This window comes from Phyllobates terribilis, unplaced genomic scaffold, assembly GCF_046119375.1.
Source record: "Phyllobates terribilis strain yellow unplaced genomic scaffold, ASM4611937v1 Scaffold_40__1_contigs__length_11209783, whole genome shotgun sequence".
NCBI lineage: Eukaryota > Metazoa > Chordata > Amphibia > Anura > Dendrobatidae > Phyllobates > Phyllobates terribilis.
In genome coordinates, this window is record NW_027362800.1 from 5569049 (window position 1) to 5596777 (window position 27729).

The window sequence follows — 27729 nt, forward strand, 5'->3', positions numbered from 1 at the left end:
GGTGAGTTTAAAAGGCTGCTGTTGATAACAAGGGCATTTGCTAAATAGATGGTGTGTGTGCAACAATATACTGAAAGGTCAATTATATTGTGCAGCTTATCTCACCACCTGTAGTTATTTAGGTGAAAGCTCCAAAATGCTTGCCTAATATGTCTGTTTATCCAAAAGGAAGTATAGAGGGAGAGCTAGATAGATAGCATTGCATTACATTACATTACATGGCAATGCAATGCACAGTTGCTGAAGTTGAACCAAAATGAGCTTGTCATCTGGCTTCTGCAACTTTTAACATGAAAAATCCAATGAGGAGAAGAAAAGCAAAGCCAAAGAGTCCATCCCAAAATCCGACAAACAAGCAAAATGAACAAAAAGCATTGAATTCAATTCTTTCTGATTTTAGAAACTGCATTAAAGAAGGGGTGCACCGGTCCTGGAGATACTGCAATACCAGGTCAATGCGTGGAGTGGACAGAGCAAGCTCTTTTTCCATCTCCCTGTTCTAAAAATCCATTTAATATATGGTCCCCAGATAGGGGACGTATCAGATATTAAACTGATAAGAACAGATACTACACTTGATCTTAGCCAAAAGGCCGAGAAGCGATAACCAGAATTGGTTTCCGACTACGGTGCCACCCAAGGATTCTGAAAAGTCCATTTGTGGAGATGGCCACCTGGACTCCCGTTAAGAAGACATGCTGTCAACCTCTAGATCCCTCACATGCCTGCACTTTTCGGCTTGCTGCTGCTGCAATCCACGCGTTTTAGATCTGCATAACTCCACCTCTTTTAGCACAGTACCCTCAACCCCCGGCTGTTCCCACCCGCCTCAACACCGTTGGAAGGGAGGAGAACCAATTAAGGCGGGGGGGGGGTGGAACGAGCAGCTGTCTACCCTTAGCAGGAGGGTTGCTGATTAATTACCTCTCCTGCTGCTGCTGCTGGCTGTCCAGCAGCAGACTGAAGGTGGCTGCTGCTGTGCGCAGGTATATAAAGGCTCAGAGCCTATTATGACACGCGCAGCCAGCGTTCCATTGCCACATTCCGTCTACTGCAGGCGGGATACCTGGATGGCTGAATGTCACTGAGAAGCTCACAGAGACCGCCATAAGCAACAGTTTAAAAGAATGCCACAGACTAATCAACCAAACTTTTTGGGTTGGTTTCTCTTTTATAGTCTGCAGGCATTAAATGAAAGAATTCAGTGTTCCAGCAGAGGGAGACAACGTTTCAGAAAAGGCATTGTAGCAAACCAAAAAAGAAATTTTAAGCGCAGCAGAGTAACCAGCTCACATACCTGTTAGCTCAGGTGAGTTTAAAAGGCTGCTGTTGATAACAAGGGCATTTGCTAAATAGATGGTGTGTGTGCAACAATATACTGAAAGGTCAATTATATTGTGCAGCTTATCTCACCATCTGTAGTTATTTAGGTGAAAGCTCCAAAATGCTTGCCTAATATGTCTGTTTATCCAAAAGGAAGTATAGAGGGAGAGCTAGATAGATAGCATTGCATTACATTACATTACATGGCAATGCAATGCACAGTTGCTGAAGTTGAACCAAAATGAGCTTGTCATCTGGCTTCTGCAACTTTTAACATGAAAAATCCAATGAGGAGAAGAAAAGCAAAGCCAAAGAGTCCATCCCAAAATCCGACAAACAAGCAAAATGAACAAAAAGCATTGAATTCAATTCTTTCTGATTTTAGAAACTGCATTAAAGAAGGGGTGCACCGGTCCTGGAAATACTGCAATACCAGGTCAATGCGTGGAGTGGACAGAGCAAGCTCTTTTTCCATCTCCCTGTTCTAAAAATCCATTTAATATATGGTCCCCAGATAGGGGACGTATCAGATATTAAACTGATAAGAACAGATACTACACTTGATCTTAGCCAAAAGGCCGAGAAGCGATAACCAGAATTGGTTTCCGACTACGGTGCCACCCAAGGATTCTGAAAAGTCCATTTGTGGAGATGGCCACCTGGACTCCCGTTAAGAAGACATGCTGTCAACCTCTAGATCCCTCACATGCCTGCACTTTTCGGCTTGCTGCTGCTGCAATCCACGCGTTTTAGATCTGCATAACTCCACCTCTTTTAGCACAGTACCCTCAACCCCCGGCTGTTCCCACCCGCCTCAACACCGTTGGAAGGGAGGAGAACCAATTAAGGCGGGGGGGGGGTGGAACGAGCAGCTGTCTACCCTTAGCAGGAGGGTTGCTGAATAATTACCTCTCCTGCTGCTGCTGCTGCTGGCTGTCCAGCAGCAGACTGAAGGTGGCTGCTGCTGTGCGCAGGTATATAAAGGCTCAGAGCCTATTATGACATGCGCAGCCAGCGTTCCATTGCCACATTCCGTCTACTGCAGGCGGGATACCTGGATGGCTGAATGTCACTGAGAAGCTCACAGAGACCGCCATAAGCAACAGTTTAAAAGAATGCCACAGACTAATCAACCAAACTTTTTGGGTTGGTTTCTCTTTTATAGTCTGCAGGCATTAAATGAAAGAAGTCAGTGTTCCAGCAGAGGGAGACAACGTTTCAGAAAAGGCATTGTAGCAAACCAAAAAAGAAATTTTAAGCGCAGCAGAGTAACCAGCTCACATACCTGTTAGCTCAGGTGAGTTTAAAAGGCTGCTGTTGATAACAAGGGCATTTGCTAAATAGATGGTGTGTGTGCAACAATATACTGAAAGGTCAATTATATTGTGCAGCTTATCTCACCACCTGTAGTTATTTAGGTGAAAGCTCCAAAATGCTTGCCTAATATGTCTGTTTATCCAAAAGGAAGTATAGAGGGAGAGCTAGATAGATAGCACTGCATTACATTACTTTACATGGCAATGCAATGCACAGTTGCTGAAGTTGAACCAAAATGAGCTTGTCATCTGGCTTCTGCAACTTTTAACATGAAAAATCCAATGAGGAGAAGAAAAGCAAAGCCAAAGAGTCCATCCCAAAATCCGACAAACAAGCAAAATGAACAAAAAGCATTGAATTCAATTCTTTCTGATTTTAGAAACTGCATTAAAGAAGGGGTGCACCGGTCCTGGAGATACTGCAATACCAGGTCAATGCGTGGAGTGGACAGAGCAAGCTCTTTTTCCATCTCCCTGTTCTAAAAATCCATTTAATATATGGTCCCCAGATAGGGGACGTATCAGATATTAAACTGATAAGAACAGATACTACACTTGATCTTAGCCAAAAGGCCGAGAAGCGATAACCAGAATTGCTTTCCGACTACGGTGCCACCCAAGGATTCTGAAAAGTCCATTTGTGGAGATGGCCACCTGGACTCCCGTTAAGAAGACATGCTGTCAACCTCTAGATCCCTCACATGCCTGCACTTTTCGGCTTGCTGCTGCTGCAATCCACGCGTTTTAGATCTGCATAACTCCACCTCTTTTAGCACAGTACCCTCAACCCCCGGCTGTTCCCACCCGCCTCAACACCGTTGGAAGGGAGGAGAACCAATTAAGGCGGGGGGGGGGGGGTGGAACGAGCAGCTGTCTACCCTTAGCAGGAGGGTTGCTGATTAATTACCTCTCCTGCTGCTGCTGCTGCTGCTGCTGGCTGTCCAGCAGCAGACTGAAGGTGGCTGCTGCTGTGCGCAGGTATATAAAGGCTCAGAGCCTATTATGACACGCGCAGCCAGCGTTCCATTGCCACATTCCGTCTACTGCAGGCGGGATACCTGGATGGCTGAATGTCACTGAGAAGCTCACAGAGACCGCCATAAGCAACAGTTTAAAAGAATGCCACAGACTAATCAACCAAACTTTTTGGGTTGGTTTCTCTTTTATAGTCTGCAGGCATTAAATGAAAGAAGTCAGTGTTCCAGCAGAGGGAGACAACGTTTCAGAAAAGGCATTGTAGCAAACCAAAAAAGAAATTTTAAGCGCAGCAGAGTAACCAGCTCACATACCTGTTAGCTCAGGTGAGTTTAAAAGGCTGCTGTTGATAACAAGGGCATTTGCTAAATAGATGGTGTGTGTGCAACAATATACTGAAAGGTCAATTATATTGTGCAGCTTATCTCACCACCTGTAGTTATTTAGGTGAAAGCTCCAAAATGCTTGCCTAATATGTCTGTTTATCCAAAAGGAAGTATAGAGGGAGAGCTAGATAGATAGCATTGCATTACATTACATTACATGGCAATGCAATGCACAGTTGCTGAAGTTGAACCAAAATGAGCTTGTCATCTGGCTTCTGCAACTTTTAACATGAAAAATCCAATGAGGAGAAGAAAAGCAAAGCCAAAGAGTCCATCCCAAAATCCGACAAACAAGCAAAATGAACAAAAAGCATTGAATTCAATTCTTTCTGATTTTAGAAACTGCATTAAAGAAGGGGTGCACCGGTCCTGGAGATACTGCAATACCAGGTCAATGCGTGGAGTGGACAGAGCAAGCTCTTTTTCCATCTCCCTGTTCTAAAAATCCATTTAATATATGGTCCCCAGATAGGGGACGTATCAGATATTAAACTGATAAGAACAGATACTACACTTGATCTTAGCCAAAAGGCCGAGAAGCGATAACCAGAATTGGTTTCCGACTACGGTGCCACCCAAGGATTCTGAAAAGTCCATTTGTGGAGATGGCCACCTGGACTCCCGTTAAGAAGACATGCTGTCAACCTCTAGATCCCTCACATGCCTGCACTTTTCGGCTTGCTGCTGCTGCAATCCACGCGTTTTAGATCTGCATAACTCCACCTCTTTTAGCACAGTACCCTCAACCCCCGGCTGTTCCCACCCGCCTCAACACCGTTGGAAGGGAGGAGAACCAATTAAGGCGGGGGGGGGGGGGTGGAACGAGCAGCTGTCTACCCTTAGCAGGAGGGTTGCTGATTAATTACCTCTCCTGCTGCTGCTGCTGCTGCTGGCTGTCCAGCAGCAGACTGAAGGTGGCTGCTGCTGTGCGCAGGTATATAAAGGCTCAGAGCCTATTATGACACGCGCAGCCAGCGTTCCATTGCCACATTCCGTCTACTGCAGGCGGGATACCTGGATGGCTGAATGTCACTGAGAAGCTCACAGAGACCGCCATAAGCAACAGTTTAAAAGAATGCCACAGACTAATCAACCAAACTTTTTGGGTTGGTTTCTCTTTTATAGTCTGCAGGCATTAAATGAAAGAAGTCAGTGTTCCAGCAGAGGGAGACAACGTTTCAGAAAAGGCATTGTAGCAAACCAAAAAAGAAATTTTAAGCGCAGCAGAGTAACCAGCTCACATACCTGTTAGCTCAGGTGAGTTTAAAAGGCTGCTGTTGATAACAAGGGCATTTGCTAAATAGATGGTGTGTGTGCAACAATATACTGAAAGGTCAATTATATTGTGCAGCTTATCTCACCACCTGTAGTTATTTAGGTGAAAGCTCCAAAATGCTTGCCTAATATGTCTGTTTATCCAAAAGGAAGTATAGAGGGAGAGCTAGATAGATAGCACTGCATTACATTACTTTACATGGCAATGCAATGCACAGTTGCTGAAGTTGAACCAAAATGAGCTTGTCATCTGGCTTCTGCAACTTTTAACATGAAAAATCCAATGAGGAGAAGAAAAGCAAAGCCAAAGAGTCCATCCCAAAATCCGACAAACAAGCAAAATGAACAAAAAGCATTGAATTCAATTCTTTCTGATTTTAGAAACTGCATTAAAGAAGGGGTGCACCGGTCCTGGAGATACTGCAATACCAGGTCAATGCGTGGAGTGGACAGAGCAAGCTCTTTTTCCATCTCCCTGTTCTAAAAATCCATTTAATATATGGTCCCCAGATAGGGGACGTATCAGATATTAAACTGATAAGAACAGATACTACACTTGATCTTAGCCAAAAGGCCGAGAAGCGATAACCAGAATTGGTTTCCGACTACGGTGCCACCCAAGGATTCTGAAAAGTCCATTTGTGGAGATGGCCACCTGGACTCCCGTTAAGAAGACATGCTGTCAACCTCTAGATCCCTCACATGCCTGCACTTTTCGGCTTGCTGCTGCTGCAATCCACGCGTTTTAGATCTGCATAACTCCACCTCTTTTAGCACAGTACCCTCAACCCCCGGCTGTTCCCACCCGCCTCAACACCGTTGGAAGGGAGGAGAAAAAATTTAGGCGGGGGGGGGGGGGGTGGAACGAGCAGCTGTCTACCCTTAGCAGGAGGGTTGCTGATTAATTACCTCTCCTGCTGCTGCTGCTGCTGGCTGTCCAGCAGCAGACTGAAGGTGGCTGCTGCTGTGCGCAGGTATATAAAGGCTCAGAGCCTATTATGACACGCGCAGCCAGCGTTCCATTGCCACATTCCGTCTACTGCAGGCGGGATACCTGGATGGCTGAATGTCACTGAGAAGCTCACAGAGACCGCCATAAGCAACAGTTTAAAAGAATGCCACAGACTAATCAACCAAACTTTTTGGGTTGGTTTCTCTTTTATAGTCTGCAGGCATTAAATGAAAGAAGTCAGTGTTCCAGCAGAGGGAGACAACGTTTCAGAAAAGGCATTGTAGCAAACCAAAAAAGAAATTTTAAGCGCAGCAGAGTAACCAGCTCACATACCTGTTAGCTCAGGTGAGTTTAAAAGGCTGCTGTTGATAACAAGGGCATTTGCTAAATAGATGGTGTGTGTGCAACAATATACTGAAAGGTCAATTATATTGTGCAGCTTATCTCACCACCTGTAGTTATTTAGGTGAAAGCTCCAAAATGCTTGCCTAATATGTCTGTTTATCCAAAAGGAAGTATAGAGGGAGAGCTAGATAGATAGCATTGCATTACATTACATTACATGGCAATGCAATGCACAGTTGCTGAAGTTGAACCAAAATGAGCTTGTCATCTGGCTTCTGCAACTTTTAACATGAAAAATCCAATGAGGAGAAGAAAAGCAAAGCCAAAGAGTCCATCCCAAAATCCGACAAACAAGCAAAATGAACAAAAAGCATTGAATTCAATTCTTTCTGATTTTAGAAACTGCATTAAAGAAGGGGTGCACCGGTCCTGGAGATACTGCAATACCAGGTCAATGCGTGGAGTGGACAGAGCAAGCTCTTTTTCCATCTCCCTGTTCTAAAAATCCATTTAATATATGGTCCCCAGATAGGGGACGTATCAGATATTAAACTGATAAGAACAGATACTACACTTGATCTTAGCCAAAAGGCCGAGAAGCGATAACCAGAATTGGTTTCCGACTACGGTGCCACCCAAGGATTCTGAAAAGTCCATTTGTGGAGATGGCCACCTGGACTCCCGTTAAGAAGACATGCTGTCAACCTCTAGATCCCTCACATGCCTGCACTTTTCGGCTTGCTGCTGCTGCAATCCACGCGTTTTAGATCTGCATAACTCCACCTCTTTTAGCACAGTACCCTCAACCCCCGGCTGTTCCCACCCGCCTCAACACCGTTGGAAGGGAGGAGAACCAATTAAGGCGGGGGGGGGGGGTGGAACGAGCAGCTGTCTACCCTTAGCAGGAGGGTTGCTGATTAATTACCTCTCCTGCTGCTGCTGCTGCTGCTGGCTGTCCAGCAGCAGACTGAAGGTGGCTGCTGCTGTGCGCAGGTATATAAAGGCTCAGAGCCTATTATGACACGCGCAGCCAGCGTTCCATTGCCACATTCCGTCTACTGCAGGCGGGATACCTGGATGGCTGAATGTCACTGAGAAGCTCACAGAGACCGCCATAAGCAACAGTTTAAAAGAATGCCACAGACTAATCAACCAAACTTTTTGGGTTGGTTTCTCTTTTATAGTCTGCAGGCATTAAATGAAAGAAGTCAGTGTTCCAGCAGAGGGAGACAACGTTTCAGAAAAGGCATTGTAGCAAACCAAAAAAGAAATTTTAAGCGCAGCAGAGTAACCAGCTCACATACTTGTTAGCTCAGGTGAGTTTAAAAGGCTGCTGTTGATAACAAGGGCATTTGCTAAATAGATGGTGTGTGTGCAACAATATACTGAAAGGTCAATTATATTGTGCAGCTTATCTCACCACCTGTAGTTATTTAGGTGAAAGCTCCAAAATGCTTGCCTAATATGTCTGTTTATCCAAAAGGAAGTATAGAGGGAGAGCTAGATAGATAGCATTGCATTACATTACATTACATGGCAATGCAATGCACAGTTGCTGAAGTTGAACCAAAATGAGCTTGTCATCTGGCTTCTGCAACTTTTAACATGAAAAATCCAATGAGGAGAAGAAAAGCAAAGCCAAAGAGTCCATCCCAAAATCCGACAAACAAGCAAAATGAACAAAAAGCATTGAATTCAATTCTTTCTGATTTTAGAAACTGCATTAAAGAAGGGGTGCACCGGTCCTGGAGATACTGCAATACCAGGTCAATGCGTGGAGTGGACAGAGCAAGCTCTTTTTCCATCTCCCTGTTCTAAAAATCCATTTAATATATGGTCCCCAGATAGGGGACGTATCAGATATTAAACTGATAAGAACAGATACTACACTTGATCTTAGCCAAAAGGCCGAGAAGCGATAACCAGAATTGGTTTCCGACTACGGTGCCACCCAAGGATTCTGAAAAGTCCATTTGTGGAGATGGCCACCTGGACTCCCGTTAAGAAGACATGCTGTCAACCTCTAGATCCCTCACATGCCTGCACTTTTCGGCTTGCTGCTGCTGCAATCCACGCGTTTTAGATCTGCATAACTCCACCTCTTTTAGCACAGTACCCTCAACCCCCGGCTGTTCCCACCCGCCTCAACACCGTTGGAAGGGAGGAGAACCAATTAAGGCGGGGGGGGGGTGGAACGAGCTACCCTTAGCAGGAGGGTTGCTGATTAATTACCTCTCCTGCTGCTGCTGCTGCTGGCTGTCCAGCAGCAGACTGAAGGTGGCTGCTGCTGTGCGCAGGTATATAAAGGCTCAGAGCCTATTATGACACGCGCAGCCAGCGTTCCATTGCCACATTCCGTCTACTGCAGGCGGGATACCTGGATGGCTGAATGTCACTGAGAAGCTCACAGAGACCGCCATAAGCAACAGTTTAAAAGAATGCCACAGACTAATCAACCAAACTTTTTGGGTTGGTTTCTCTTTTATAGTCTGCAGGCATTAAATGAAAGAAGTCAGTGTTCCAGCAGAGGGAGACAACGTTTCAGAAAAGGCATTGTAGCAAACCAAAAAAGAAATTTTAAGCGCAGCAGAGTAACCAGCTCACATACCTGTTAGCTCAGGTGAGTTTAAAAGGCTGCTGTTGATAACAAGGGCATTTGCTAAATAGATGGTGTGTGTGCAACAATATACTGAAAGGTCAATTATATTGTGCAGCTTATCTCACCACCTGTAGTTATTTAGGTGAAAGCTCCAAAATGCTTGCCTAATATGTCTGTTTATCCAAAAGGAAGTATAGAGGGAGAGCTAGATAGATAGCATTGCATTACATTACATTACATGGCAATGCAATGCACAGTTGCTGAAGTTGAACCAAAATGAGCTTGTCATCTGGCTTCTGCAACTTTTAACATGAAAAATCCAATGAGGAGAAGAAAAGCAAAGCCAAAGAGTCCATCCCAAAATCCGACAAACAAGCAAAATGAACAAAAAGCATTGAATTCAATTCTTTCTGATTTTAGAAACTGCATTAAAGAAGGGGTGCACTGGTCCTGGAGATACTGCAATACCAGGTCAATGCGTGGAGTGGACAGAGCAAGCTCTTTTTCCATCTCCCTGTTCTAAAAATCCATTTAATATATGGTCCCCATATAGGGGACGTATCAGATATTAAACTGATAAGAACAGATACTACACTTGATCTTAGCCAAAAGGCCGAGAAGCGATAACCAGAATTGGTTTCCGACTACGGTGCCACCCAAGGATTCTGAAAAGTCCATTTGTGGAGATGGCCACCTGGACTCCCGTTAAGAAGACATGCTGTCAACCTCTAGATCCCTCACATGCCTGCACTTTTCGGCTTGCTGCTGCTGCAATCCACGCGTTTTAGATCTGCATAACTCCACCTCTTTTAGCACAGTACCCTCAACCCCCGGCTGTTCCCACCCGCCTCAACACCGTTGGAAGGGAGGAGAACCAATTAAGGCGGGGGGGTGGGGTGGAACGAGCAGCTGTCTACCCTTAGCAGGAGGGTTGCTGATTAATTACCTCTCCTGCTGCTGCTGCTGCTGGCTGTCCAGCAGCAGACTGAAGGTGGCTGCTGCTGTGCGCAGGTATATAAAGGCTCAGAGCCTATTATGACACGCGCAGCCAGCGTTCCATTGCCACATTCCGTCTACTGCAGGCGGGATACCTGGATGGCTGAATGTCACTGAGAAGCTCACAGAGTCCGCCATAAGCAACAGTTTAAAAGAATGCCACAGACTAATCAACCAAACTTTTTGGGTTGGTTTCTCTTTTATAGTCTGCAGGCATTAAATGAAAGAAGTCAGTGTTCCAGCAGAGGGAGACAACGTTTCAGAAAAGGCATTGTAGCAAACCAAAAAAGAAATTTTAAGCGCAGCAGAGTAACCAGCTCACATACCTGTTAGCTCAGGTGAGTTTAAAAGGCTGCTGTTGATAACAAGGGCATTTGCTAAATAGATGGTGTGTGTGCAACAATATACTGAAAGGTCAATTATATTGTGCAGCTTATCTCACCACCTGTAGTTATTTAGGTGAAAGCTCCAAAATGCTTGCCTAATATGTCTGTTTATCCAAAAGGAAGTATAGAGGGAGAGCTAGATAGATAGCATTGCATTACATTACATTACATGGCAATGCAATGCACAGTTGCTGAAGTTGAACCAAAATGAGCTTGTCATCTGGCTTCTGCAACTTTTAACATGAAAAATCCAATGAGGAGAAGAAAAGCAAAGCCAAAGAGTCCATCCCAAAATCCGACAAACAAGCAAAATGAACAAAAAGCATTGAATTCAATTCTTTCTGATTTTAGAAACTGCATTAAAGAAGGGGTGCACCGGTCCTGGAGATACTGCAATACCAGGTCAATGCGTGGAGTGGACAGAGCAAGCTCTTTTTCCATCTCCCTGTTCTAAAAATCCATTTAATATATGGTCCCCAGATAGGGGACGTATCAGATATTAAACTGATAAGAACAGATACTACACTTGATCTTAGCCAAAAGGCCGAGAAGCGATAACCAGAATTGGTTTCCGACTACGGTGCCACCCAAGGATTCTGAAAAGTCCATTTGTGGAGATGGCCACCTGGACTCCCGTTAAGAAGACATGCTGTCAACCTCTAGATCCCTCACATGCCTGCACTTTTCGGCTTGCTGCTGCTGCAATCCACGCGTTTTAGATCTGCATAACTCCACCTCTTTTAGCACAGTACCCTCAACCCCCGGCTGTTCCCACCCGCCTCAACACCGTTGGAAGGGAGGAGAACCAATTAAGGCGGGGGGGGGGTGGAACGAGCAGCTGTCTACCCTTAGCAGGAGGGTTGCTGATTAATTACCTCTCCTGCTGCTGCTGCTGCTGGCTGTCCAGCAGCAGACTGAAGGTGGCTGCTGCTGTGCGCAGGTATATAAAGGCTCAGAGCCTATTATGACACGCGCAGCCAGCGTTCCATTGCCACATTCCGTCTACTGCAGGCGGGATACCTGGATGGCTGAATGTCACTGAGAAGCTCACAGAGACCGCCATAAGCAACAGTTTAAAAGAATGCCACAGACTAATCAACCAAACTTTTTGGGTTGGTTTCTCTTTTATAGTCTGCAGGCATTAAATGAAAGAAGTCAGTGTTCCAGCAGAGGGAGACAACGTTTCAGAAAAGGCATTGTAGCAAACCAAAAAAGAAATTTTAAGCGCAGCAGAGTAACCAGCTCACATACCTGTTAGCTCAGGTGAGTTTAAAAGGCTGCTGTTGATAACAAGGGCATTTGCTAAATAGATGGTGTGTGTGCAACAATATACTGAAAGGTCAATTATATTGTGCAGCTTATCTCACCACCTGTAGTTATTTAGGTGAAAGCTCCAAAATGCTTGCCTAATATGTCTGTTTATCCAAAAGGAAGTATAGAGGGAGAGCTAGATAGATAGCATTGCATTACATTACATTACATGGCAATGCAATGCACAGTTGCTGAAGTTGAACCAAAATGAGCTTGTCATCTGGCTTCTGCAACTTTTAACATGAAAAATCCAATGAGGAGAAGAAAAGCAAAGCCAAAGAGTCCATCCCAAAATCCGACAAACAAGCAAAATGAACAAAAAGCATTGAATTCAATTCTTTCTGATTTTAGAAACTGCATTAAAGAAGGGGTGCACCGGTCCTGGAGATACTGCAATACCAGGTCAATGCGTGGAGTGGACAGAGCAAGCTCTTTTTCCATCTCCCTGTTCTAAAAATCCATTTAATATATGGTCCCCAGATAGGGGACGTATCAGATATTAAACTGATAAGAACAGATACTACACTTGATCTTAGCCAAAAGGCCGAGAAGCGATAACCAGAATTGGTTTCCGACTACGGTGCCACCCAAGGATTCTGAAAAGTCCATTTGTGGAGATGGCCACCTGGACTCCCGTTAAGAAGACATGCTGTCAACCTCTAGATCCCTCACATGCCTGCACTTTTCGGCTTGCTGCTGCTGCAATCCACGCGTTTTAGATCTGCATAACTCCACCTCTTTTAGCACAGTACCCTCAACCCCCGGCTGTTCCCACCCGCCTCAACACCGTTGGAAGGGAGGAGAACCAATTAAGGCGGGGGGGGGGGTGGAACGAGCTACCCTTAGCAGGAGGGTTGCTGATTAATTACCTCTCCTGCTGCTGCTGCTGCTGGCTGTCCAGCAGCAGACTGAAGGTGGCTGCTGCTGTGCGCAGGTATATAAAGGCTCAGAGCCTATTATGACACGCGCAGCCAGCGTTCCATTGCCACATTCCGTCTACTGCAGGCGGGATACCTGGATGGCTGAATGTCACTGAGAAGCTCACAGAGACCGCCATAAGCAACAGTTTAAAAGAATGCCACAGACTAATCAACCAAACTTTTTGGGTTGGTTTCTCTTTTATAGTCTGCAGGCATTAAATGAAAGAAGTCAGTGTTCCAGCAGAGGGAGACAACGTTTCAGAAAAGGCATTGTAGCAAACCAAAAAAGAAATTTTAAGCGCAGCAGAGTAACCAGCTCACATACCTGTTAGCTCAGGTGAGTTTAAAAGGCTGCTGTTGATAACAAGGGCATTTGCTAAATAGATGGTGTGTGTGCAACAATATACTGAAAGGTCAATTATATTGTGCAGCTTATCTCACCACCTGTAGTTATTTTGGTGAAAGCTCCAAAATGCTTGCCTAATATGTCTGTTTATCCAAAAGGAAGTATAGAGGGAGAGCTAGATAGATAGCATTGCATTACATTACATTACATGGCAATGCAATGCACAGTTGCTGAAGTTGAACCAAAATGAGCTTGTCATCTGGCTTCTGCAACTTTTAACATGAAAAATCCAATGAGGAGAAGAAAAGCAAAGCCAAAGAGTCCATCCCAAAATCCGACAAACAAGCAAAATGAACAAAAAGCATTGAATTCAATTCTTTCTGATTTTAGAAACTGCATTAAAGAAGGGGTGCACTGGTCCTGGAGATACTGCAATACCAGGTCAATGCGTGGAGTGGACAGAGCAAGCTCTTTTTCCATCTCCCTGTTCTAAAAATCCATTTAATATATGGTCCCCATATAGGGGACGTATCAGATATTAAACTGATAAGAACAGATACTACACTTGATCTTAGCCAAAAGGCCGAGAAGCGATAACCAGAATTGGTTTCCGACTACGGTGCCACCCAAGGATTCTGAAAAGTCCATTTGTGGAGATGGCCACCTGGACTCCCGTTAAGAAGACATGCTGTCAACCTCTAGATCCCTCACATGCCTGCACTTTTCGGCTTGCTGCTGCTGCAATCCACGCGTTTTAGATCTGCATAACTCCACCTCTTTTAGCACAGTACCCTCAACCCCCGGCTGTTCCCACCCGCCTCAACACCGTTGGAAGGGAGGAGAACCAATTAAGGCGGGGGGGTGGGGTGGAACGAGCAGCTGTCTACCCTTAGCAGGAGGGTTGCTGATTAATTACCTCTCCTGCTGCTGCTGCTGCTGGCTGTCCAGCAGCAGACTGAAGGTGGCTGCTGCTGTGCGCAGGTATATAAAGGCTCAGAGCCTATTATGACACGCGCAGCCAGCGTTCCATTGCCACATTCCGTCTACTGCAGGCGGGATACCTGGATGGCTGAATGTCACTGAGAAGCTCACAGAGTCCGCCATAAGCAACAGTTTAAAAGAATGCCACAGACTAATCAACCAAACTTTTTGGGTTGGTTTCTCTTTTATAGTCTGCAGGCATTAAATGAAAGAAGTCAGTGTTCCAGCAGAGGGAGACAACGTTTCAGAAAAGGCATTGTAGCAAACCAAAAAAGAAATTTTAAGCGCAGCAGAGTAACCAGCTCACATACCTGTTAGCTCAGGTGAGTTTAAAAGGCTGCTGTTGATAACAAGGGCATTTGCTAAATAGATGGTGTGTGTGCAACAATATACTGAAAGGTCAATTATATTGTGCAGCTTATCTCACCACCTGTAGTTATTTAGGTGAAAGCTCCAAAATGCTTGCCTAATATGTCTGTTTATCCAAAAGGAAGTATAGAGGGAGAGCTAGATAGATAGCATTGCATTACATTACATTACATGGCAATGCAATGCACAGTTGCTGAAGTTGAACCAAAATGAGCTTGTCATCTGGCTTCTGCAACTTTTAACATGAAAAATCCAATGAGGAGAAGAAAAGCAAAGCCAAAGAGTCCATCCCAAAATCCGACAAACAAGCAAAATGAACAAAAAGCATTGAATTCAATTCTTTCTGATTTTAGAAACTGCATTAAAGAAGGGGTGCACCGGTCCTGGAGATACTGCAATACCAGGTCAATGCGTGGAGTGGACAGAGCAAGCTCTTTTTCCATCTCCCTGTTCTAAAAATCCATTTAATATATGGTCCCCAGATAGGGGACGTATCAGATATTAAACTGATAAGAACAGATACTACACTTGATCTTAGCCAAAAGGCCGAGAAGCGATAACCAGAATTGGTTTCCGACTACGGTGCCACCCAAGGATTCTGAAAAGTCCATTTGTGGAGATGGCCACCTGGACTCCCGTTAAGAAGACATGCTGTCAACCTCTAGATCCCTCACATGCCTGCACTTTTCGGCTTGCTGCTGCTGCAATCCACGCGTTTTAGATCTGCATAACTCCACCTCTTTTAGCACAGTACCCTCAACCCCCGGCTGTTCCCACCCGCCTCAACACCGTTGGAAGGGAGGAGAACCAATTAAGGCGGGGGGGGGTGGAACGAGCAGCTGTCTACCCTTAGCAGGAGGGTTGCTGATTAATTACCTCTCCTGCTGCTGCTGCTGCTGGCTGTCCAGCAGCAGACTGAAGGTGGCTGCTGCTGTGCGCAGGTATATAAAGGCTCAGAGCCTATTATGACACGCGCAGCCAGCGTTCCATTGCCACATTCCTTCTACTGCAGGCGGGATACCTGGATGGCTGAATGTCACTGAGAAGCTCACAGAGACCGCCATAAGCAACAGTTTAAAAGAATGCCACAGACTAATCAACCAAACTTTTTGGGTTGGTTTCTCTTTTATAGTCTGCAGGCATTAAATGAAAGAAGTCAGTGTTCCAGCAGAGGGAGACAACGTTTCAGAAAAGGCATTGTAGCAAACCAAAAAAGAAATTTTAAGCGCAGCAGAGTAACCAGCTCACATACCTGTTAGCTCAGGTGAGTTTAAAAGGCTGCTGTTGATAACAAGGGCATTTGCTAAATAGATGGTGTGTGTGCAACAATATACTGAAAGGTCAATTATATTGTGCAGCTTATCTCACCACCTGTAGTTATTTAGGTGAAAGCTCCAAAATGCTTGCCTAATATGTCTGTTTATCCAAAAGGAAGTATAGAGGGAGAGCTAGATAGATAGCATTGCATTACATTACATTACATGGCAATGCAATGCACAGTTGCTGAAGTTGAACCAAAATGAGCTTGTCATCTGGCTTCTGCAACTTTTAACATGAAAAATCCAATGAGGAGAAGAAAAGCAAAGCCAAAGAGTCCATCCCAAAATCCGACAAACAAGCAAAATGAACAAAAAGCATTGAATTCAATTCTTTCTGATTTTAGAAACTGCATTAAAGAAGGGGTGCACCGGTCCTGGAGATACTGCAATACCAGGTCAATGCGTGGAGTGGACAGAGCAAGCTCTTTTTCCATCTCCCTGTTCTAAAAATCCATTTAATATATGGTCCCCAGATAGGGGACGTATCAGATATTAAACTGATAAGAACAGATACTACACTTGATCTTAGCCAAAAGGCCGAGAAGCGATAACCAGAATTCGTTTCCGACTACGGTGCCACCCAAGGATTCTGAAAAGTCCATTTGTGGAGATGGCCACCTGGACTCCCGTTAAGAAGACATGCTGTCAACCTCTAGATCCCTCACATGCCTGCACTTTTCGGCTTGCTGCTGCTGCAATCCACGCGTTTTAGATCTGCATAACTCCACCTCTTTTAGCACAGTACCCTCAACCCCCGGCTGTTCCCACCCGCCTCAACACCGTTGGAAGGGAGGAGAACCAATTAAGGCGTGGGGGGGGGGGTGGAACGAGCAGCTGTCTACCCTTAGCAGGAGGGTTGCTGATTAATTACCTCTCCTGCTGCTGCTGCTGCTGGCTGTCCAGCAGCAGACTGAAGGTGGCTGCTGCTGTGCGCAGGTATATAAAGGCTCAGAGCCTATTATGACACGCGCAGCCAGCGTTCCATTGCCACATTCCGTCTACTGCAGGCGGGATACCTGGATGGCTGAATGTCACTGAGAAGCTCACAGAGACCGCCATAAGCAACAGTTTAAAAGAATGCCACAGACTAATCAACCAAACTTTTTGGGTTCGTTTCTCTTTTATACTCTGCAGGCATTAAATGAAAGAAGTCAGTGTTCCAGCAGAGGGAGACAACGTTTCAGAAAAGGCATTGTAGCAAACCAAAAAAGAAATTTTAAGCGCAGCAGAGTAACCAGCTCACATACCTGTTAGCTCAGGTGAGTTTAAAAGGCTGCTGTTGATAACAAGGGCATTTGCTAAATAGATGGTGTGTGTGCAACAATATACTGAAAGGTCAATTATATTGTGCAGCTTATCTCACCACCTGTAGTTATTTAGGTGAAAGCTCCAAAATGCTTGCCTAATATGTCTGTTTATCCAAAAGGAAGTATAGAGGGAGAGCTAGATAGATAGCATTGCATTACATTACATTACATGGCAATGCAATGCACAGTTGCTGAAGTTGAACCAAAATTAGCTTGTCATCTGGCTTCTGCAACTTTTAACATGAAAAATCCAATGAGGAGAAGAAAAGCAAAGCCAAAGAGTCCATCCCAAAATCCGACAAACAAGCAAAATGAACAAAAAGCATTGAATTCAATTCTTTCTGATTTTAGAAACTGCATTAAAGAAGGGGTGCACCGGTCCTGGAGATACTGCAATACCAGGTCAATGCGTGGAGTGGACAGAGCAAGCTCTTTTTCCATCTCCCTGTTCTAAAAATCCATTTAATATATGGTCCCCAGATAGGGGACGTATCAGATATTAAACTGATAAGAACAGATACTACACTTGATCTTAGCCAAAAGGCCGAGAAGCGATAACCAGAATTGGTTTCCGACTACGGTGCCACCCAAGGATTCTGAAAAGTCCATTTGTGAAGATGGCCACCTGGACTCATGTTAAGAAGACATGCTGTCAACCTCTAGATCCCTCACATGCCTGCACTTTTCGGCTTGCTGCTGCTGCAATCCACGCGTTTTAGATCTGCATAACTCCACCTCTTTTAGCACAGTACCCTCAACCCCCGGCTGTTACCACCCGCCTCAACACCGTTGGAAGGGAGGAGAACCAATTAAGGCGGGGGGGGGGGTGGAACGAGCAGCTGTCTACCCTTAGCAGGAGGGTTGCTGATTAATTACCTCTCCTGCTGCTGCTGCTGCTGGCTGTCCAGCAGCAGACTGAAGGTGGCTGCTGCTGTGCGCAGGTATATAAAGGCTCAGAGCCTATTATGACACGCGCAGCCAGCGTTCCATTGCCACATTCCGTCTACTGCAGGCGGGATACCTGGATGGCTGAATGTCACTGAGAAGCTCACAGAGACCGCCATAAGCAACAGTTTAAAAGAATGCCACAGACTAATCAACCAAACTTTTTGGGTTGGTTTCTCTTTTATAGTCTGCAGGCATTAAATGAAAGAAGTCAGTGTTCCAGCAGAGGGAGACAACGTTTCAGAAAAGGCATTGTAGCAAACCAAAAAAGAAATTTTAAGCGCAGCAGAGTAACCAGCTCACATACCTGTTAGCTGAGGTGAGTTTAAAAGGCTGCTGTTGATAACAAGGGCATTTGCTAAATAGATGGTGTGTGTGCAACAATATACTGAAAGGTCAATTATATTGTGCAGCTTATCTCACCACCTGTAGTTATTTAGGTGAAAGCTCCTAAATGCTTGCCTAATATGTCTGTTTATCCAAAAGGAAGTATAGAGGGAGAGCTAGATAGATAGCATTGCATTACATTACATTACATGGCAATGCAATGCACAGTTGCTGAAGTTGAACCAAAATGAGCTTGTCATCTGGCTTCTGCAACTTTTAACATGAAAAATCCAATGAGGAGAAGAAAAGCAAAGCCAAAGAGTCCATCCCAAAATCCGACAAACAAGCAAAATGAACAAAAAGCATTGAATTCAATTCTTTCTGATTTTAGAAACTGCATTAAAGAAGGTGTGCACCGGTCCTGGAGATACTGCAATACCAGGTCAATGCGTGGAGTGGACAGAGCAAGCTCTTTTTCCATCTCCCTGTTCTAAAAATCCATTTAATATATGGTCCCCAGATAGGGGACGTATCAGATATTAAACTGATAAGAACAGATACTACACTTGATCTTAGCCAAAAGGCCGAGAAGCGATAACCAGAATTGGTTTCCGACTACGGTGCCACCCAAGGATTCTGAAAAGTCCATTTGTGGAGATGGCCACCTGGACTCCCGTTAAGAAGACATGCTGTCAACCTCTAGATCCCTCACATGCCTGCACTTTTCGGCTTGCTGCTGCTGCAATCCACGCGTTTTAGATCTGCATAACTCCACCTCTTTTAGCACAGTACCCTCAACCCCCGGCTGTTCCCACCCGCCTCAACACCGTTGGAAGGGAGGAGAACCAATTAAGGCGGGGGGGGGGGGTGGAACGAGCAGCTGTCTACCCTTAGCAGGAGGGTTGCTGATTAATTACCTCTCCTGCTGCTGCTGCTGCTGGCTGTCCAGCAGCAGACTGAAGGTGGCTGCTGCTGTGCGCAGGTATATAAAGGCTCAGAGCCTATTATGACACGCGCAGCCAGCGTTCCATTGCCACATTCCGTCTACTGCAGGCGGGATACCTGGATGGCTGAATGTCACTGAGAAGCTCACAGAGACCGCCATAAGCAACAGTTTAAAAGAATGCCACAGACTAATCAACCAAACTTTTTGGGTTGGTTTCTCTTTTATAGTCTGCAGGCATTAAATGAAAGAAGTCAGTGTTCCAGCAGAGGGAGACAACGTTTCAGAAAAGGCATTGTAGCAAACCAAAAAAGAAATTTTAAGCGCAGCAGAGTAACCAGCTCACATACCTGTTAGCTCAGGTGAGTTTAAAAGGCTGCTGTTGATAACAAGGGCATTTGCTAAATAGATGGTGTGTGTGCAACAATATACTGAAAGGTCAATTATATTGTGCAGCTTATCTCACCACCTGTAGTTATTTAGGTGAAAGCTCCAAAATGCTTGCCTAATATGTCTGTTTATCCAAAAGGAAGTATAGAGGGAGAGCTAGATAGATAGCATTGCATTACATTACATTACATGGCAATGCAATGCACAGTTGCTGAAGTTGAACCAAAATGAGCTTGTCATCTGGCTTCTGCAACTTTTAACATGAAAAATCCAATGAGGAGAAGAAAAGCAAAGCCAAAGAGTCCATCCCAAAATCCGACAAACAAGCAAAATGAACAAAAAGCATTGAATTCAATTCTTTCTGATTTTAGAAACTGCATTAAAGAAGGGGTGCACCGGTCCTGGAGATACTGCAATACCAGGTCAATGCGTGGAGTGGACAGAGCAAGCTCTTTTTCCATCTCCCTGTTCTAAAAATCCATTTAATATATGGTCCCCAGATAGGGGACGTATCAGATATTAAACTGATAAGAACAGATACTACACTTGATCTTAGCCAAAAGGCCGAGAAGCGATAACCAGAATTGGTTTCCGACTACGGTGCCACCCAAGGATTCTGAAAAGTCCATTTGTGGAGATGGCCACCTGGACTCCCGTTAAAAAGACATGCTGTCAACATCTAGATCCCTCACATGCCTGCACTTTTCGGCTTGCTGCTGCTGCAATCCACGCGTTTTAGATCTGCATAACTCCACCTCTTTTAGCACAGTACCCTCAACCCCCGGCTGTTCCCACCCGCCTCAACACCGTTGGAAGGGAGGAGAACCAATTAAGGCGGGGGGGGGGGGGGTGGAATGAGCAGCTGTCTACCCTTAGCAGGAGGGTTGCTGATTAATTACCTCTCCTGCTGCTGCTGCTGCTGGCTGTCCAGCAGCAGACTGAAGGTGGCTGCTGCTGTGCGCAGGTATATAAAGGCTCAGAGCCTATTATGACACGCGCAGCCAGCGTTCCATTGCCACATTCCGTCTACTGCAGGCGGGATACCTGGATGGCTGAATGTCACTGAGAAGCTCACAGAGACCGCCATAAGCAACAGTTTAAAAGAATGCCACAGACTAATCAACCAAACTTTTTGGGTTGGTTTCTCTTTTATAGTCTGCAGGCATTAAATGAAAGAAGTCAGTGTTCCAGCAGAGGGAGACAACGTTTCAGAAAAGGCATTGTAGCAAACCAAAAAAGAAATTTTAAGCGCAGCAGAGTAACCAGCTCACATACCTGTTAGCTCAGGTGAGTTTAAAAGGCTGCTGTTGATAACAAGGGCATTTGCTAAATAGATGGTGTGTGTGCAACAATATACTGAAAGGTCAATTATATTGTGCAGCTTATCTCACCACCTGTAGTTATTTAGGTGAAAGCTCCAAAATGCTTGCCTAATATGTCTGTTTATCCAAAAGGAAGTATAGAGGGAGAGCTAGATAGATAGCATTGCATTACATTACATTACATGGCAATGCAATGCACAGTTGCTGAAGTTGAACCAAAATGAGCTTGTCATCTGGCTTCTGCAACTTTTAACATGAAAAATCCAATGAGGAGAAGAAAAGCAAAGCCAAAGAGTCCATCCCAAAATCCGACAAACAAGCAAAATGAACAAAAAGCATTGAATTCAATTCTTTCTGATTTTAGAAACTGCATTAAAGAAGGGGTGCACCGGTCCTGGAGATACTGCAATACCAGGTCAATGCGTGGAGTGGACAGAGCAAGCTCTTTTTCCATCTCCCTGTTCTAAAAATCCATTTAATATATGGTCCCCAGATAGGGGACGTATCAGATATTAAACTGATAAGAACAGATACTACACTTGATCTTAGCCAAAAGGCCGAGAAGCGATAACCAGAATTGGTTTCCGACTACGGTGCCACCCAAGGATTCTGAAAAGTCCATTTGTGGAGATGGCCACCTGGACTCCCGTTAAGAAGACATGCTGTCAACCTCTAGATCCCTCACATGCCTGCACTTTTCGGCTTGCTGCTGCTGCAATCCACGCGTTTTAGATCTGCATAACTCCACCTCTTTTAGCACAGTACCCTCAACCCCCGGCTGTTCCCACCCGCCTCAACACCGTTGGAAGGGAGGAGAACCAATTAAGGCGGGGGGGGGGTGGAACGAGCAGCTGTCTACCCTTAGCAGGAGGGTTGCTGATTAATTACCTCTCCTGCTGCTGCTGCTGCTGGCTGTCCAGCAGCAGACTGAAGGTGGCTGCTGCTGTGCGCAGGTATATAAAGGCTCAGAGCCTATTATGACACGCGCAGCCAGCGTTCCATTGCCACATTCCGTCTACTGCAGGCGGGATACCTGGATGGCTGAATGTCAATGAGAAGCTCACAGAGACCGCCATAAGCAACAGTTTAAAAGAATGCCACAGACTAATCAACCAAACTTTTTGGGTTGGTTTCTCTTTTATAGTCTGCAGGCATTAAATGAAAGAAGTCAGTGTTCCAGCAGAGGGAGACAACGTTTCAGAAAAGGCATTGTAGCAAACCAAAAAAGAAATTTTAAGCGCAGCAGAGTAACCAGCTCACATACCTGTTAGCTCAGGTGAGTTTAAAAGGCTGCTGTTGATAACAAGGGCATTTGCTAAATAGATGGTGTGTGTGCAACAATATACTGAAAGGTCAATTATATTGTGCAGCTTATCTCACCACCTGTAGTTATTTAGGTGAAAGCTCCAAAATGCTTGCCTAATATGTCTGTTTATCCAAAAGGAAGTATAGAGGGAGAGCTAGATAGATAGCATTGCATTACATTACATTACATGGCAATGCAATGCACAGTTGCTGAAGTTGAACCAAAATGAGCTTGTCATCTGGCTTCTGCAACTTTTAACATGAAAAATCCAATGAGGAGAAGAAAAGCAAAGCCAAAGAGTCCATCCCAAAATCCGACAAACAAGCAAAATGAACAAAAAGCATTGAATTCAATTCTTTCTGATTTTAGAAACTGCATTAAAGAAGGGGTGCACCGGTCCTGGAGATACTGCAATACCAGGTCAATGCGTGGAGTGGACAGAGCAAGCTCTTTTTCCATCTCCCTGTTCTAAAAATCCATTTAATATATGGTCCCCAGATAGGGGACGTATCAGATATTAAACTGATAAGAACAGATACTACACTTGATCTTAGCCAAAAGGCCGAGAAGCGATAACCAGAATTGGTTTCCGACTACGGTGCCACCCAAGGATTCTGAAAAGTCCATTTGTGGAGATGGCCACCTGGACTCCCGTTAAGAAGACATGCTGTCAACCTCTAGATCCCTCACATGCCTGCACTTTTCGGCTTGCTGCTGCTGCAATCCACGCGTTTTAGATCTGCATAACTCCACCTCTTTTAGCACAGTACCCTCAACCCCCGGCTGTTCCCACCCGCCTCAACACCGTTGGAAGGGAGGAGAACCAATTAAGGCGGGGGGGGGTGGAACGAGCAGCTGTCTACCCTTAGCAGGAGGGTTGCTGATTAATTACCTCTCCTGCTGCTGCTGCTGCTGGCTGTCCAGCAGCAGACTGAAGGTGGCTGCTGCTGTGCGCAGGTATATAAAGGCTCAGAGCCTATTATGACACGCGCAGCCAGCGTTCCATTGCCACATTCCGTCTACTGCAGGCGGGATACCTGGATGGCTGAATGTCACTGAGAAGCTCACAGAGACCGCCATAAGCAACAGTTTAAAAGAATGCCACAGACTAATCAACCAAACTTTTTGGGTTGGTTTCTCTTTTATAGTCTGCAGGCATTAAATGAAAGAAGTCAGTGTTCCAGCAGAGGGAGACAACGTTTCAGAAAAGGCATTGTAGCAAACCAAAAAAGAAATTTTAAGCGCAGCAGAGTAACCAGCTCACATACCTGTTAGCTCAGGTGAGTTTAAAAGGCTGCTGTTGATAACAAGGGCATTTGCTAAATAGATGGTGTGTGTGCAACAATATACTGAAAGGTCAATTATATTGTGCAGCTTATCTCACCACCTGTAGTTATTTAGGTGAAAGCTCCAAAATGCTTGCCTAATATGTCTGTTTATCCAAAAGGAAGTATAGAGGGAGAGCTAGATAGATAGCATTGCATTACATTACATTACATGGCAATGCAATGCACAGTTGCTGAAGTTGAACCAAAATGAGCTTGTCATCTGGCTTCTGCAACTTTTAACATGAAAAATCCAATGAGGAGAAGAAAAGCAAAGCCAAAGAGTCCATCCCAAAATCCGACAAACAAGCAAAATGAACAAAAAGCATTGAATTCAATTCTTTCTGATTTTAGAAACTGCATTAAAGAAGGGGTGCACCGGACCTGGAGATACTGCAATACCAGGTCAATGCGTGGAGTGGACAGAGCAAGCTCTTTTTCCATCTCCCTGTTCTAAAAATCCATTTAATATATGGTCCCCAGATAGGGGACGTATCAGATATTAAACTGATAAGAACAGATACTACACTTGATCTTAGCCAAAAGGCCGAGAAGCGATAACCAGAATTGGTTTCCGACTACGGTGCCACCCAAGGATTCTGAAAAGTCCATTTGTGGAGATGGCCACCTGGACTCCCGTTAAGAAGACATGCTGTCAACCTCTAGATCCCTCACATGCCTGCACTTTTCGGCTTGCTGCTGCTGCAATCCACGCGTTTTAGATCTGCATAACTCCACCTCTTTTAGCACAGTACCCTCAACCCCCGGCTGTTCCCACCCGCCTCAACACCGTTGGAAGGGAGGAGAACCAATTAAGGCGGGGGGGGGGTGGAACGAGCAGCTGTCTACCCTTAGCAGGAGGGTTGCTGATTAATTACCTCTCCTGCTGCTGCTGCTGCTGGCTGTCCAGCAGCAGACTGAAGGTGGCTGCTGCTGTGCGCAGGTATATAAAGGCTCAGAGCCTATTATGACACGCGCAGCCAGCGTTCCATTGCCACATTCCGTCTACTGCAGGCGGGATACCTGGATGGCTGAATGTCAATGAGAAGCTCACAGAGACCGCCATAAGCAACAGTTTAAAAGAATGCCACAGACTAATCAACCAAACTTTTTGGGTTGGTTTCTCTTTTATAGTCTGCAGGCATTAAATGAAAGAAGTCAGTGTTCCAGCAGAGGGAGACAACGTTTCAGAAAAGGCATTGTAGCAAACCAAAAAAGAAATTTTAAGCGCAGCAGAGTAACCAGCTCACATACCTGTTAGCTCAGGTGAGTTTAAAAGGCTGCTGTTGATAACAAGGGCATTTGCTAAATAGATGGTGTGTGTGCAACAATATACTGAAAGGTCAATTATATTGTGCAGCTTATCTCACCACCTGTAGTTATTTAGGTGAAAGCTCCAAAATGCTTGCCTAATATGTCTGTTTATCCAAAAGGAAGTATAGAGGGAGAGCTAGATAGATAGCATTGCATTACATTACATTACATGGCAATGCAATGCACAGTTGCTGAAGTTGAACCAAAATGAGCTTGTCATCTGGCTTCTGCAACTTTTAACATGAAAAATCCAATGAGGAGAAGAAAAGCAAAGCCAAAGAGTCCATCCCAAAATCCGACAAACAAGCAAAATGAACAAAAAGCATTGAATTCAATTCTTTCTGATTTTAGAAACTGCATTAAAGAAGGGGTGCACCGGTCCTGGAGATACTGCAATACCAGGTCAATGCGTGGAGTGGACAGAGCAAGCTCTTTTTCCATCTCCCTGTTCTAAAAATCCATTTAATATATGGTCCCCAGATAGGGGACGTATCAGATATTAAACTGATAAGAACAGATACTACACTTGATCTTAGCCAAAAGGCCGAGAAGCGATAACCAGAATTGGTTTCCGACTACGGTGCCACCCAAGGATTCTGAAAAGTCCATTTGTGGAGATGGCCACCTGGACTCCCGTTAAGAAGACATGCTGTCAACCTCTAGATCCCTCACATGCCTGCACTTTTCGGCTTGCTGCTGCTGCAATCCACGCGTTTTAGATCTGCATAACTCCACCTCTTTTAGCACAGTACCCTCAACCCCCGGCTGTTCCCACCCGCCTCAACACCGTTGGAAGGGAGGAGAACCAATTAAGGCGGGGGGGGGTGGAACGAGCAGCTGTCTACCCTTAGCAGGAGGGTTGCTGATTAATTACCTCTCCTGCTGCTGCTGCTGCTGGCTGTCCAGCAGCAGACTGAAGGTGGCTGCTGCTGTGCGCAGGTATATAAAGGCTCAGAGCCTATTATGACACGCGCAGCCAGCGTTCCATTGCCACATTCCGTCTACTGCAGGCGGGATACCTGGATGGCTGAATGTCACTGAGAAGCTCACAGAGACCGCCATAAGCAACAGTTTAAAAGAATGCCACAGACTAATCAACCAAACTTTTTGGGTTGGTTTCTCTTTTATAGTCTGCAGGCATTAAATGAAAGAAGTCAGTGTTCCAGCAGAGGGAGACAACGTTTCAGAAAAGGCATTGTAGCAAACCAAAAAAGAAATTTTAAGCGCAGCAGAGTAACCAGCTCACATACCTGTTAGCTCAGGTGAGTTTAAAAGGCTGCTGTTGATAACAAGGGCATTTGCTAAATAGATGGTGTGTGTGCAACAATATACTGAAAGGTCAATTATATTGTGCAGCTTATCTCACCACCTGTAGTTATTTAGGTGAAAGCTCCAAAATGCTTGCCTAATATGTCTGTTTATCCAAAAGGAAGTATAGAGGGAGAGCTAGATAGATAGCATTGCATTACATTACATTACATGGCAATGCAATGCACAGTTGCTGAAGTTGAACCAAAATGAGCTTGTCATCTGGCTTCTGCAACTTTTAACATGAAAAATCCAATGAGGAGAAGAAAAGCAAAGCCAAAGAGTCCATCCCAAAATCCGACAAACAAGCAAAATGAACAAAAAGCATTGAATTCAATTCTTTCTGATTTTAGAAACTGCATTAAAGAAGGGGTGCACCGGACCTGGAGATACTGCAATACCAGGTCAATGCGTGGAGTGGACAGAGCAAGCTCTTTTTCCATCTCCCTGTTCTAAAAATCCATTTAATATATGGTCCCCAGATAGGGGACGTATCAGATATTAAACTGATAAGAACAGATACTACACTTGATCTTAGCCAAAAGGCCGAGAAGCGATAACCAGAATTGGTTTCCGACTACGGTGCAACCCAAGGATTCTGAAAAGTCCATTTGTGGAGATGGCCACCTGGACTCCCGTTAAGAAGACATGCTGTCAACCTCTGGATCCCTCACATGCCTGCACTTTTCGGCTTGCTGCTGCTGCAATCCACGCGTTTTAGATCTGCATAACTCCACCTCTTTTAGCACAGTACCCTCAACCCCCGGCTGTTCCCACCCGCCTCAACACCGTTGGAAGGGAGGAGAACCAATTAAGGCGGGGGGGGGGGTGGAACGAGCAGCTGTCTACCCTTAGCAGGAGGGTTGCTGATTAATTACCTCTCCTGCTGCTGCTGCTGCTGGCTGTCCAGCAGCAGACTGAAGGTGGCTGCTGCTGTGCGCAGGTATATAAAGGCTCAGAGCCTATTATGACACGCGCAGCCAGCGTTCCATTGCCACATTCCGTCTACTGCAGGCGGGATACCTGGATGGCTGAATGTCACTGAGAAGCTCACAGAGACCGCCATAAGCAACAGTTTAAAAGAATGCCACAGACTAATCAACCAAACTTTTTGGGTTGGTTTCTCTTTTATAGTCTGCAGGCATTAAATGAAAGAAGTCAGTGTTCCAGCAGAGGGAGACAACGTTTCAGAAAAGGCATTGTAGCAAACCAAAAAAGAAATTTTAAGCGCAGCAGAGTAACCAGCTCACATACCTGTTAGCTCAGGTGAGTTTAAAAGGCTGCTGTTGATAACAAGGGCATTTGCTAAATAGATGGTGTGTGTGCAACAATATACTGAAAGGTCAATTATATTGTGCAGCTTATCTCACCACCTGTAGTTATTTAGGTGAAAGCTCCAAAATGCTTGCCTAATATGTCTGTTTATCCAAAAGGAAGTATAGA

At 45.1% G+C, this 27729-nt stretch overlaps 21 non-coding genes across 21 annotated transcripts; all 21 read right to left on the reverse strand.

Moving 5' to 3' along the window:
• Positions 1 to 414: 414 nt before the first annotated feature.
• On the reverse strand, positions 415 to 605 carry LOC141188030 (U2 spliceosomal RNA). The gene has a single exon (XR_012262160.1). It is a non-coding gene; the product is annotated as a U2 spliceosomal RNA (small nuclear RNA).
• Positions 606 to 1722: 1117 nt separating this feature from the next.
• On the reverse strand, positions 1723 to 1913 carry LOC141191164 (U2 spliceosomal RNA). Its single transcript, XR_012265164.1, has one exon. It is a non-coding gene; the product is annotated as a U2 spliceosomal RNA (small nuclear RNA).
• A 1120-nt stretch (positions 1914 to 3033) lies between these two features.
• On the reverse strand, positions 3034 to 3224 carry LOC141188031 (U2 spliceosomal RNA). Its single transcript, XR_012262161.1, has one exon. It is a non-coding gene; the product is annotated as a U2 spliceosomal RNA (small nuclear RNA).
• Positions 3225 to 4353: 1129 nt separating this feature from the next.
• Positions 4354 to 4544, reverse strand: LOC141188032 (U2 spliceosomal RNA). The gene has a single exon (XR_012262162.1). It is a non-coding gene; the product is annotated as a U2 spliceosomal RNA (small nuclear RNA).
• A 1126-nt stretch (positions 4545 to 5670) lies between these two features.
• On the reverse strand, positions 5671 to 5861 carry LOC141188033 (U2 spliceosomal RNA). The gene has a single exon (XR_012262163.1). It is a non-coding gene; the product is annotated as a U2 spliceosomal RNA (small nuclear RNA).
• Positions 5862 to 6985: 1124 nt separating this feature from the next.
• Positions 6986 to 7176, reverse strand: LOC141188034 (U2 spliceosomal RNA). Its single transcript, XR_012262164.1, has one exon. It is a non-coding gene; the product is annotated as a U2 spliceosomal RNA (small nuclear RNA).
• A 1125-nt stretch (positions 7177 to 8301) lies between these two features.
• On the reverse strand, positions 8302 to 8492 carry LOC141188035 (U2 spliceosomal RNA). Its single transcript, XR_012262165.1, has one exon. It is a non-coding gene; the product is annotated as a U2 spliceosomal RNA (small nuclear RNA).
• Positions 8493 to 9605: 1113 nt separating this feature from the next.
• On the reverse strand, positions 9606 to 9796 carry LOC141190448 (U2 spliceosomal RNA). The gene has a single exon (XR_012264474.1). It is a non-coding gene; the product is annotated as a U2 spliceosomal RNA (small nuclear RNA).
• Positions 9797 to 10918: 1122 nt separating this feature from the next.
• LOC141188037 (U2 spliceosomal RNA) lies at positions 10919 to 11109 on the reverse strand. Its single transcript, XR_012262166.1, has one exon. It is a non-coding gene; the product is annotated as a U2 spliceosomal RNA (small nuclear RNA).
• A 1120-nt stretch (positions 11110 to 12229) lies between these two features.
• On the reverse strand, positions 12230 to 12420 carry LOC141188039 (U2 spliceosomal RNA). The gene has a single exon (XR_012262168.1). It is a non-coding gene; the product is annotated as a U2 spliceosomal RNA (small nuclear RNA).
• A 1114-nt stretch (positions 12421 to 13534) lies between these two features.
• Positions 13535 to 13725, reverse strand: LOC141190562 (U2 spliceosomal RNA). Its single transcript, XR_012264586.1, has one exon. It is a non-coding gene; the product is annotated as a U2 spliceosomal RNA (small nuclear RNA).
• Positions 13726 to 14847: 1122 nt separating this feature from the next.
• LOC141188040 (U2 spliceosomal RNA) lies at positions 14848 to 15038 on the reverse strand. Its single transcript, XR_012262169.1, has one exon. It is a non-coding gene; the product is annotated as a U2 spliceosomal RNA (small nuclear RNA).
• Positions 15039 to 16157: 1119 nt separating this feature from the next.
• LOC141188041 (U2 spliceosomal RNA) lies at positions 16158 to 16348 on the reverse strand. Its single transcript, XR_012262170.1, has one exon. It is a non-coding gene; the product is annotated as a U2 spliceosomal RNA (small nuclear RNA).
• A 1123-nt stretch (positions 16349 to 17471) lies between these two features.
• LOC141188042 (U2 spliceosomal RNA) lies at positions 17472 to 17662 on the reverse strand. The gene has a single exon (XR_012262171.1). It is a non-coding gene; the product is annotated as a U2 spliceosomal RNA (small nuclear RNA).
• A 1121-nt stretch (positions 17663 to 18783) lies between these two features.
• On the reverse strand, positions 18784 to 18974 carry LOC141184151 (U2 spliceosomal RNA). Its single transcript, XR_012258934.1, has one exon. It is a non-coding gene; the product is annotated as a U2 spliceosomal RNA (small nuclear RNA).
• A 1122-nt stretch (positions 18975 to 20096) lies between these two features.
• Positions 20097 to 20287, reverse strand: LOC141188043 (U2 spliceosomal RNA). The gene has a single exon (XR_012262172.1). It is a non-coding gene; the product is annotated as a U2 spliceosomal RNA (small nuclear RNA).
• Positions 20288 to 21411: 1124 nt separating this feature from the next.
• On the reverse strand, positions 21412 to 21602 carry LOC141188044 (U2 spliceosomal RNA). Its single transcript, XR_012262173.1, has one exon. It is a non-coding gene; the product is annotated as a U2 spliceosomal RNA (small nuclear RNA).
• Positions 21603 to 22722: 1120 nt separating this feature from the next.
• On the reverse strand, positions 22723 to 22913 carry LOC141188045 (U2 spliceosomal RNA). The gene has a single exon (XR_012262174.1). It is a non-coding gene; the product is annotated as a U2 spliceosomal RNA (small nuclear RNA).
• Positions 22914 to 24032: 1119 nt separating this feature from the next.
• Positions 24033 to 24223, reverse strand: LOC141187167 (U2 spliceosomal RNA). The gene has a single exon (XR_012261378.1). It is a non-coding gene; the product is annotated as a U2 spliceosomal RNA (small nuclear RNA).
• Positions 24224 to 25343: 1120 nt separating this feature from the next.
• LOC141188046 (U2 spliceosomal RNA) lies at positions 25344 to 25534 on the reverse strand. Its single transcript, XR_012262175.1, has one exon. It is a non-coding gene; the product is annotated as a U2 spliceosomal RNA (small nuclear RNA).
• Positions 25535 to 26653: 1119 nt separating this feature from the next.
• On the reverse strand, positions 26654 to 26844 carry LOC141187179 (U2 spliceosomal RNA). The gene has a single exon (XR_012261389.1). It is a non-coding gene; the product is annotated as a U2 spliceosomal RNA (small nuclear RNA).
• Positions 26845 to 27729: the final 885 nt, after the last annotated feature.